At 45.0% G+C, this 8641-nt stretch overlaps 1 pseudogene; it reads right to left on the reverse strand.

Moving 5' to 3' along the window:
• Positions 1-2468: 2468 nt before the first annotated feature.
• Positions 2469-6379, reverse strand: LOC103231033 (eukaryotic translation initiation factor 1 pseudogene; annotated as a pseudogene).
• Positions 6380-8641: the final 2262 nt, after the last annotated feature.

Here is an 8641-nt window from a genome sequence, read left to right on the forward strand (position 1 = left end):
AACTTGGAGGAGGTGGTAATTATTTAAAAGACTCCTTAGGCTGGGTGCAGTGGCTCATGTCTGTAATCCTAGCACTTTGGGATGCCAAGGCGGGCAGATCACCTGAGGTCAGGAGTTCGACACCAGCCTGGCTGACATGGTGAACCCCATCTCTACTAAAAATACAAAAATTAGCCTGGCGTGGTGGTGGGCATCTGTAATTCCAGCTACTCAGGAGGTTGAGGCAGGATAATCACTTGAACCTGGGAGGCAGCGAGCCACGATTGTATCACTGTACTCCAGCCTGGGCAACAGAGTGAGACCCCATCTCAAAAAAATAATAGTAATAATAATAAAAGCCTCCTTCTGCCAGCTGAGAAAGCACAAGCCCATCAAACAGGGAAGAGCTTTCCAGGCAGAATTATGAGCTAATAGAAGCAAAAATGCTTGAAAAATTATACAGTGCAACACAGATAGCAAGCTTAATCTAAGTAAAAGTGCCTTCATTCTCTGCAGCTTTGCCTCATTCTTTGATTAGAGCCTGGAATTGGCACAGCTGCCTAGCACCTGGATAACAGTGTTAGGGACCATGAAATCACACAAGAGGCCAACGCTGAGGTTCTTGCTGGGCACGTGTGGTGGAAAGGTGGGTGGACTAAGTATTCTGTTCTCTTTGAGGACCTGACGATCCAATCTATGCAGAGAAACCCTTTACCTCTCACAGTCCCGCATCCCCAACTGCTTTAGTCCTTTGTTAATCCTTCTTTCAACATCCAACTGCCATTTATGGAGCACATGCCAAGAGATAGGGATCCTCCTTTCCTCTGAGCAGGAACTCAGGAAGTGACACCCTCCTCCCCATGTCACAGTCCTGGCAGAGGCCACTCCCCCAGCTTGTTCAAATTTGGGTCCATGTTGGCTAGGGTTGGTCCACTTTGCTTGCTGTTTTGCTCTCCAGCTAGATCTCTTTGGGGAGTCAGAGGGGTCATCTAGGGATCACAATGTTTAGCACGCTTGTTTTCTCCCTGGACAAATGTCCAGAAGCGTGTGTGGAGTGGGCACGCAGCGAATCTCCCTCAGGAAATCCTAGTAGCAAACTTCACTGACTGACCAGCTGAGGAAATCAGCAAGGTTGGGCCCAGTGCTATCTCTGGGCACCTTTTCTTAGAGACAAGGGCACTGGACAGAGGCCACAATATCAGGTTTCCACTTGCTAAGCATGGAGCCTGATCTGCAGTTTTATCTCTCTTAGTTGTGCTGCCCCTTTGGCTCTGACATTCTATAGCTGTGTGACTTTAGGGGGACAGCAGTTTTCTTTTTTTCTTTTTCTTTTTTTTTTTTTTTGAGACTGAGTTTCGCTCTATTGGAGTGCAGTGGAGCTATCTCCACTCACTGTAACTTCCGCCTCCTGGGTTGAAATGATTCTCATGTCTCAGCCTCCGGAGTAGCTGGGATTACAGACATCTGCCACCACGCCCAGCTAATTTTCGTATTTCTGTAAAAATGGGCTTTCAACATGTTGGCCAGGCTGGTCTCCAATTTCTGACCTCAGACCATCCGCCTGCCTTGGCCTCCCAAAGTGCTGGGATTACAGGCGTGAGCCACTGTGCACGGCCAGGACAGTGACTTTCAAACTTCAGTGGGTATCAGAATTTCTTAAGAGCTTGTGAAAATGCAGATTCTTGAACTTGCTGAATAAGCAGCTCATTGGATGGGGTGTGTGGGAATCTGCATCTTCCAGACTAATTTATTCCTACTCTCTGGCCTCTCTCATCCTCTAACACCCTCAACCCTTTCTTATCTCAGAGGCTTTGACATGGCTATCCTACCTGTCTGAATGCTTTTTCTCTGGCTCATTCTGCTTCTTCAGGTCTCAGCTCAGCTATCACCTCCTCTGAGAAGATCTCATGGACTTCTCTATTTAAATTGTCCTCCCTCATTCATTTTGCCTACCACCCTAACTTTAGCAATTTCATTTCGGTGTTTGTTGATTGTTTATTGTTTAGTTCCTTTGGTTAAGGACCTTGTTTGTCTTGAGCACTACTCTAGCCCCAGTATTCAGCAAATATTTGCAGAATGAATAAATGAAAATGTAAATGAGGATTTCTCAAGGTCAGGGGCTCTCAAGTTTTAACATGCAACAGAATCACCTGGAAGGCTTTTTAAAACAAGATTGCTCAATCTTTGTTCCCAGAGTTTCAGATTCTTATTATCTGGGAATAGGGGCAGTTCTAAGAAGTTTCCGGGTGCTGCTGATGCTTCTTGTCCGGGAACTGCACTTTGAGAGCCACTGCATAAAATTAAAACCGCATCTGTATGCCGTTAAAGTATATCCACTGGTAAGTTGTAGAGAGGAGCCCAAGAGGAGGAAGTTCAAATGAGTTGTCTCAAAGGTACTTGGAAAAAGTAAGGAGCTCCAGGACAGTGCTAAGGTCTCTTTCCTCTTGGAGATCTTGGGTTTCTGAGATAAAAGACTGCTCCCCCTCACCTTTTTTTTTTTCTTTTCTTTCTTTTTTTTTTTTTTTTTGGCTCTTTTCAGTTTATTGCATGAAGGAGTTACACTAGGCCCAGTTAAAAGCAGACCCCAAATGGTTACATTATACCAGCTGTGGAGATTTTTAAACTTGTGACAAGGGACAGAAGGGAAATTCTACTCAGTGCAAGGAAATCCTCACTTAAGCTTCAGTGAGCCACAAGCACTTAAAACCCATGAACCTTCAGCTGATCGTCCTTAGCCAGTCCAAGCTCTACAAGGAGCTGGCATATGTTCTTGCGTTGGTCATCCTGTAGCTGAATTGCTTCTCTATATTCTGGATGCTCAATTACAGTACCATTTCAGGCAAACTTCTTAAATGCCTTCGCTAGTTTCTTTTTATCATAATCATCAGCAATCCCTTGGACAGTAGTAAGGGTCTTCCTGCCATTTCTCTGTTGAATTCCTATATGGATATAATCCTCAGTGCCAGCAGGAAGCAGGTCATCACCCTTACTTGCATCAGCAAAGGAGTTGAAAGAGTGGAGGTTCTGGATAGCGAACTTACGATACGATTCCTTTTCCTCGATGGAAACGGGCTGCGGAAGGCAGAGGTGGCAGGAGAAGGCAGGCAGTGGGGATGGAACGTCGGGAAGTGAGGGGGCTCAAAGGGGAGGCTGCTGACTGGACCCCCCTCCATTTTTTTTTTTTTTTTTTTTTGTAGAGATAAGACCTCATTATGTTGCCCAGACTTGTCTGGGACTCCTGGCCTCAAGCAATCCTTCTGCCTGGGCCTCCTAATATGTTGAGATTATAGGTATGAGCCACCACATCCAGTCCAAAGACTGCTTTTCTGATGAGGAAGTTGTGGTGGACAAATCAGCCTATTCTTCTTCAGCTACCTGAATAAGAAAATCTTAGAAAATGATTCTTAGGCTCCCAAACTGAACATCCAACAGATCTCAAGTTGCTGTGGTGACCTGTGTTTCTAAATCAAGTCCTGCTTCCACAATTCCAAAAGAGTAATTACTAAATCAGAGATTAGGAAACGGGAAAAGAAGAAATTATCTTCATCCAAAGACAGCTTTTCCCAGAGTATATTCTGAAGAATATTAGCTCCATAATTAACAGAAAGATGAAAGTGTTCCACGGTCCAATGAAATTCAGTGACACTGAAAGCCATATCCATTACTTAGAGATACATACCTGCAAAGTCTCATAGTCCAGAAATCAGTTTAAGATAGTTAAGTTCCATCCTGGGCAACATAGTGAGACCCTGTCTCTACAAATAATAAAAAAATTAGCTGGATATAGTGGTGAGCACCTTCCAGCTACTTGGGAGGCTGAGGCATTAAGATTGCTTGAGCCCAGGAACTCGAGGCTTCAGTGAGCCATGATCGTGCCACAGCACTCAGCTCGGGCACCAGAGTGAGTCCTTCAAAAAGAAAAATGTTAAGCTCCTTCCTTCCTTCCTTCCTTCCTTCCTTCCTTCCTTCCTTCCTTCCTTCCTTCCTTCCTTCCTTCCTTCCTTCCCCTGTCTCTTTCTCTCTCTCTCATTCTCTTTCTTTTTTTTTTCTGTTTTGAGACAAGGTCTCACTCTGTCACCCAGGCTGGAGTGCAGTGGCACGATCACAGCTCACTGCAGCTTCAGCCTCCCCAGGCTCAGGTGATCCTTCCACCTCAGCCTCAGAGTATTGAGATTTTTTTAATTTTTTGTAGAAACAGGGTCTTGCCATGCTGCCCAGGCTGGTCTCAAACTGCTGGACTCAAGTGATCCACCACCTTAGCCTCCCAAAGGGTTGGGATTATAGGCGTGAGCCCTAAACTGTCTTTTGATATAAAACCAAAGAGCATTTTTGCTCATAACATATCCTGAGGCACATATTTAGAGAAGCACTGCCTTTGGGGACCTTTTCTCTTTAATGGGAGAAATTTGGTTTTGTTCTGGAAGGAAACTTCATGTAAACATGAAAAACACTCTGATACACACACACACACACACACACACACAGCCTTAACATCATGTAAACATGAAAAACACTCTGATAGACACACACACACACACACACACACACAGCCTTAACATCATGTAAACATGAAAAACACTCTGATAGACACACACACACACACACACACACACAGCCTTAACATCATGTAAACATGAAAAACACTCTGATAGACACACACACACACACAGCCTTAGTCCCCAGGTAGGCAGGAAAGAAAATATCAGGAATGACCGTTCCAGTTCTCGTCCCTTCCAGATGTGAAGCTGCCCTGAGGTGTGTGACATGGGATGTTGTCTGTACCTGGGTGGGGACCTGAGGCTGCTCTTTCATTGGGCAGTTAGGGTGAGTGGAGAGGAAGCTCTGGGGGTGAGTGATAGGCAGCCAGGAAAGTGATGGCTTGGGGAGCACAGAGTGGAATTTTCCCCTGGAAATCCTTTTGAACTGAAGTGGATTTGAATGTTGCACTCACGGTCACCTAGATCCCAGGGCTAAATGATTTTTCTTTTCATTTTCCAGTAACAATTAACATTGCTGTAGTGATCACAGGCAATTTGGAGACAGTTTGTCTGGCTGTAGTGATGGAAACAAGAAGGAAACTCCTCCCTAAACCCTCAGGGAAACTTTCTTTTCTCTTCTCTCAGTTGGTGGGAAGAGGGGGACACTGAAACATTCCTGCATTGGCAAGGATTGTTCCACCTTTTGTTAAATTAAATACTTTTCAGCCAGGAGTAGTGGCTCACGCTGGTAATCCCACCACTTTAGGAGGCCAAGGTGAGTGGATCACCTGAGGTCAAGAGTTGAAGACCAGCCTGAACAACATGGTGAAACACCATCTCTACTAAAAATACAAAAATCAGCTGGGCATGGTGGTGCACATCTGTAAGTCCAACTACTCGGGAGGTGGCGGCAGGAGAATTGCTTGAACCAGGAAGGTGGAGGTTGCAGTGAGCTGAGATCCTGCCACTGCACTCCAGCCTGGGCAATAGAGTGAGACTCCGTCTCAAAAAAACAAAACAAAACAAAACAAAAACAAAAACAAAAAACAATTAAACAGTTTTCAGGATCTTATATTCTTTTAGCAAAACATTCATTTTGGGTAAATGAATGATGTTTTCATTAACCATCCAAGTGACACTCCAGAGGTGGTTTTAGATTAGGAAACAGAGGCTGAGAAGCCAGGAAATCTTTCTGGGGCAGGGGCAGGGAAGAACGTGATGTCTTGTTTTCTAGCTCACTGGAAACCTCTGAGCCTCCAGGCATGTTGTCGGTGGCATCCTGCATTTCACTTTGAATATACAAGTTGGATTTGACAACCAGGTGAGATCAGAATCATGCCCATGGGACAGAATGCCTTTTTTTTTTGAGATGGATTCTTGCTCTGTTACCCAGGCCAGAGTGCTGCAGTGCAATCTCGGCTCACTGCAACCTCCGCCTCCCTGGTTCAAGTGATTCTTCTGCCTCAGTCTCCTGAGTAGCTGGGACTACAGGCACATGCCACTACACCCGGCTAATTTTTGTATTTTTAGTAGACACAAGGTTTCATCATATTACCCAGGCTGGTCTTTAAGTCCTGACCTTGTGACCTGCCCACCTCAGCCTCCCAAAATGCTGGGATTACAGGAGTGAGCCACCGCGCCTGGCCTTAGAATGCCTTTTATACAGCCTCTTGCATTGCAGAGGAGCTGCTTTATTCCTGTCCCAGCAGCTGAGCAACTCTAAAAAGCATGGCTTTGTGTTTTATGGTGTTAATTTTGTTGATTTCTAAAGGCTTTTCTCTGTCTGCCCTTCCTTTCTTTCGTCTCTTCTTTTCTCCCAAGGAAAAAGGAAACCATAACAAAATATTACCGTATTTGAGTAAGCCGTCAGAATCTGCATCTGGGAGTGAAGAGAGGGCTTTCTTTTCCATGACACAGTGCATGCCATAGAATGTCCAAACAATGAGGGACCGCGGGGATTATCCTGCCCACCTCTTATAAGAAGGTAGAGGCCCAAAGTTAAGCTCTTGCACAGGACTCTTAATCACAGCACCACCTCTTTCTGCTACTCCAGGCTGGAAGGGAGAGCATTATTTGTTATATAATTTCACGAGTTCTGCTGGAGCTCTGACAGGGTCTCTGCAGTATGACTTGACATGACACTATTTGGAACCATTAAGCTGGCATATCTTCTGGTGTGCTGTTAAGCTGGGGTATCTTCTAGTGTGCTGAGGATCTGGCCAGCTTGCTTACATTTGTGGGCTGACTGGCCGAGAAAGAATGAGATGACTTCAGCCTGCAAAGAAAGGCTGCTTATCTATTCTAAAACAGGCTTGATGCTTTTCTTTTTTCTTTTTACTTTGAGAAGGAGTTTTGCTCTTATTGCCCAGGCTGGAGTGCAATGGCGCGATCTCGGCTGACTGTAACCTCTGTCTCCCTGGTTCCAGCGATTCTCTTGCCCTTGCCTCCAGAGTAGCTGGGATTACAGCCACGCGCCACCACACCTGGCTAATTCTTTTGTATTTTTAGTAGAGATGGGGTTTCACCATGTTGGCCAGGCTGACCTCAGGTGATCCACCCACCTTGGCCTCCCAAAGTGCTGGGATTACAGGCGTGTGCCACGGCACCCGGCCGGCTTGATGTTTTTCTGAGCACTCAACCGAATTAGTTTGGAAATGTCTGAGGCTTCTATAATGGAGAAAGAGTGAAACTGAGCAAGGAGTGCCATAACCCCCCTGGTGAAAACCCACCAGATGCTGACATCACTGGAAGCCCCTGTGTAGCTCCAGCTCTCAATTCTGTCACTTCTTTATTCCTCCTGAGTGACGGCTGAGTTTAAATTCTGGGTCTCTCTGCCATGCTGTGAAAAATTGTCTTCTAAAGGACGGCCACCATGTAAGTCAGGGCCTGTGGTTGCACCAGCACCTACCCATCTAGTTCCTTCTTCAAGGAGTTTTAGATCATTTGGTGCTATAGAGCCACTGATGCAGACTATGATAATGTCTGTTCTGGATACTTTATTTTTTATTCTGGTGACAGGTTTTTTTTTTTTTTTTTTTTAATGTAAACTTTTTTTCCCCCCCGATTGGCAATATCATCATTATTTTTCAATCACATTCTTTTTGATTGTTTTTGTTTTTGTTTTTGTTTTTTTTGAGACGGAGTCTCACGCTGTCGCCCAGGCTGGAGTGCAGTGATGTGTTCTCAGCTCACTGCAACTTTGCCTCCCAGGCTCAAGTGATTCTCATGCCTCAGCCTCCCGAGTAGCTGGGACTTACAGGTGTGTGCCACCACACCCAGATAATTTTTTTGTAGAGTGGAGTTTAGCTATATTGCCGAGGCTGGTCTTGAAGTCCTGGGCTCAAGTGATCTGCACCCCTTGGCTTCCCAAAGTGCTGGGATTAGAGGTGTGAGCCACCACACCTGGCCTTACATTCTTAAAATTAATGTGTGTTGACAGTAATTGCCTGTTAGTTGGACCTGTGACTACATTAACAAAAATAATCTTTCATGTAGCATATAGGGTTAGAGTGATAGGGAGGGCGGGAAGAAAAAAAGGAAAAGGAAAAGGATAGAGAGAAAGAGTTCTGTACATTAAAGAATGTGTTGCTCTTGGAGTCTCTGAGATCTTGGCAAGGCCTGCAACGAATTATGTATGTTGTTTTCTCTGGATCCTCAGTGACAATTGGAGCTATGAATAAGAGTTAGAAAGAATAGGACACTGTATTTTCCAGAGTAGAAATATAAATACATGTTTTACAGCCTCAGAGTGAATCCCCAAAACTGAACTCACACTGTAGAATGTAATTTGACACCTCCCTCAATCACAGCCACTAAGAGTGACCGCCATTGGGAACCTAATGTTACTCAGAAAACAAGGACCATCAAATCCTAGGGTTGGGAGGATCTTGGAGGTTATCTTGTCCCTTTTATGCCTTCTAGCTCTTGAGCAATAAGGGAATCTGGAGCAGTGAGGGATGGGAGGGGACAGAGGCAGGGAGCCTCTGCCTCTGACTTTGTCTCAAAGATTCCAGAAATGAGGATGCATTCTTGGTCACCAAAATGCTATCTATCTTATTCTAGTGTTTAGTTTTAAGAAGCCCCAGTGCAAGGATAACAGTGATTAATATTATCAGGAGCACAACATGTTGTGCCTGGCACCATGACAAGCACTTACAACACAACTTACCTCATTTACTACAACA

This window comes from Chlorocebus sabaeus, chromosome 25 (assembly GCF_047675955.1).
Source record: "Chlorocebus sabaeus isolate Y175 chromosome 25, mChlSab1.0.hap1, whole genome shotgun sequence".
NCBI classification, from domain to species: Eukaryota; Metazoa; Chordata; class Mammalia; order Primates; family Cercopithecidae; genus Chlorocebus; species Chlorocebus sabaeus.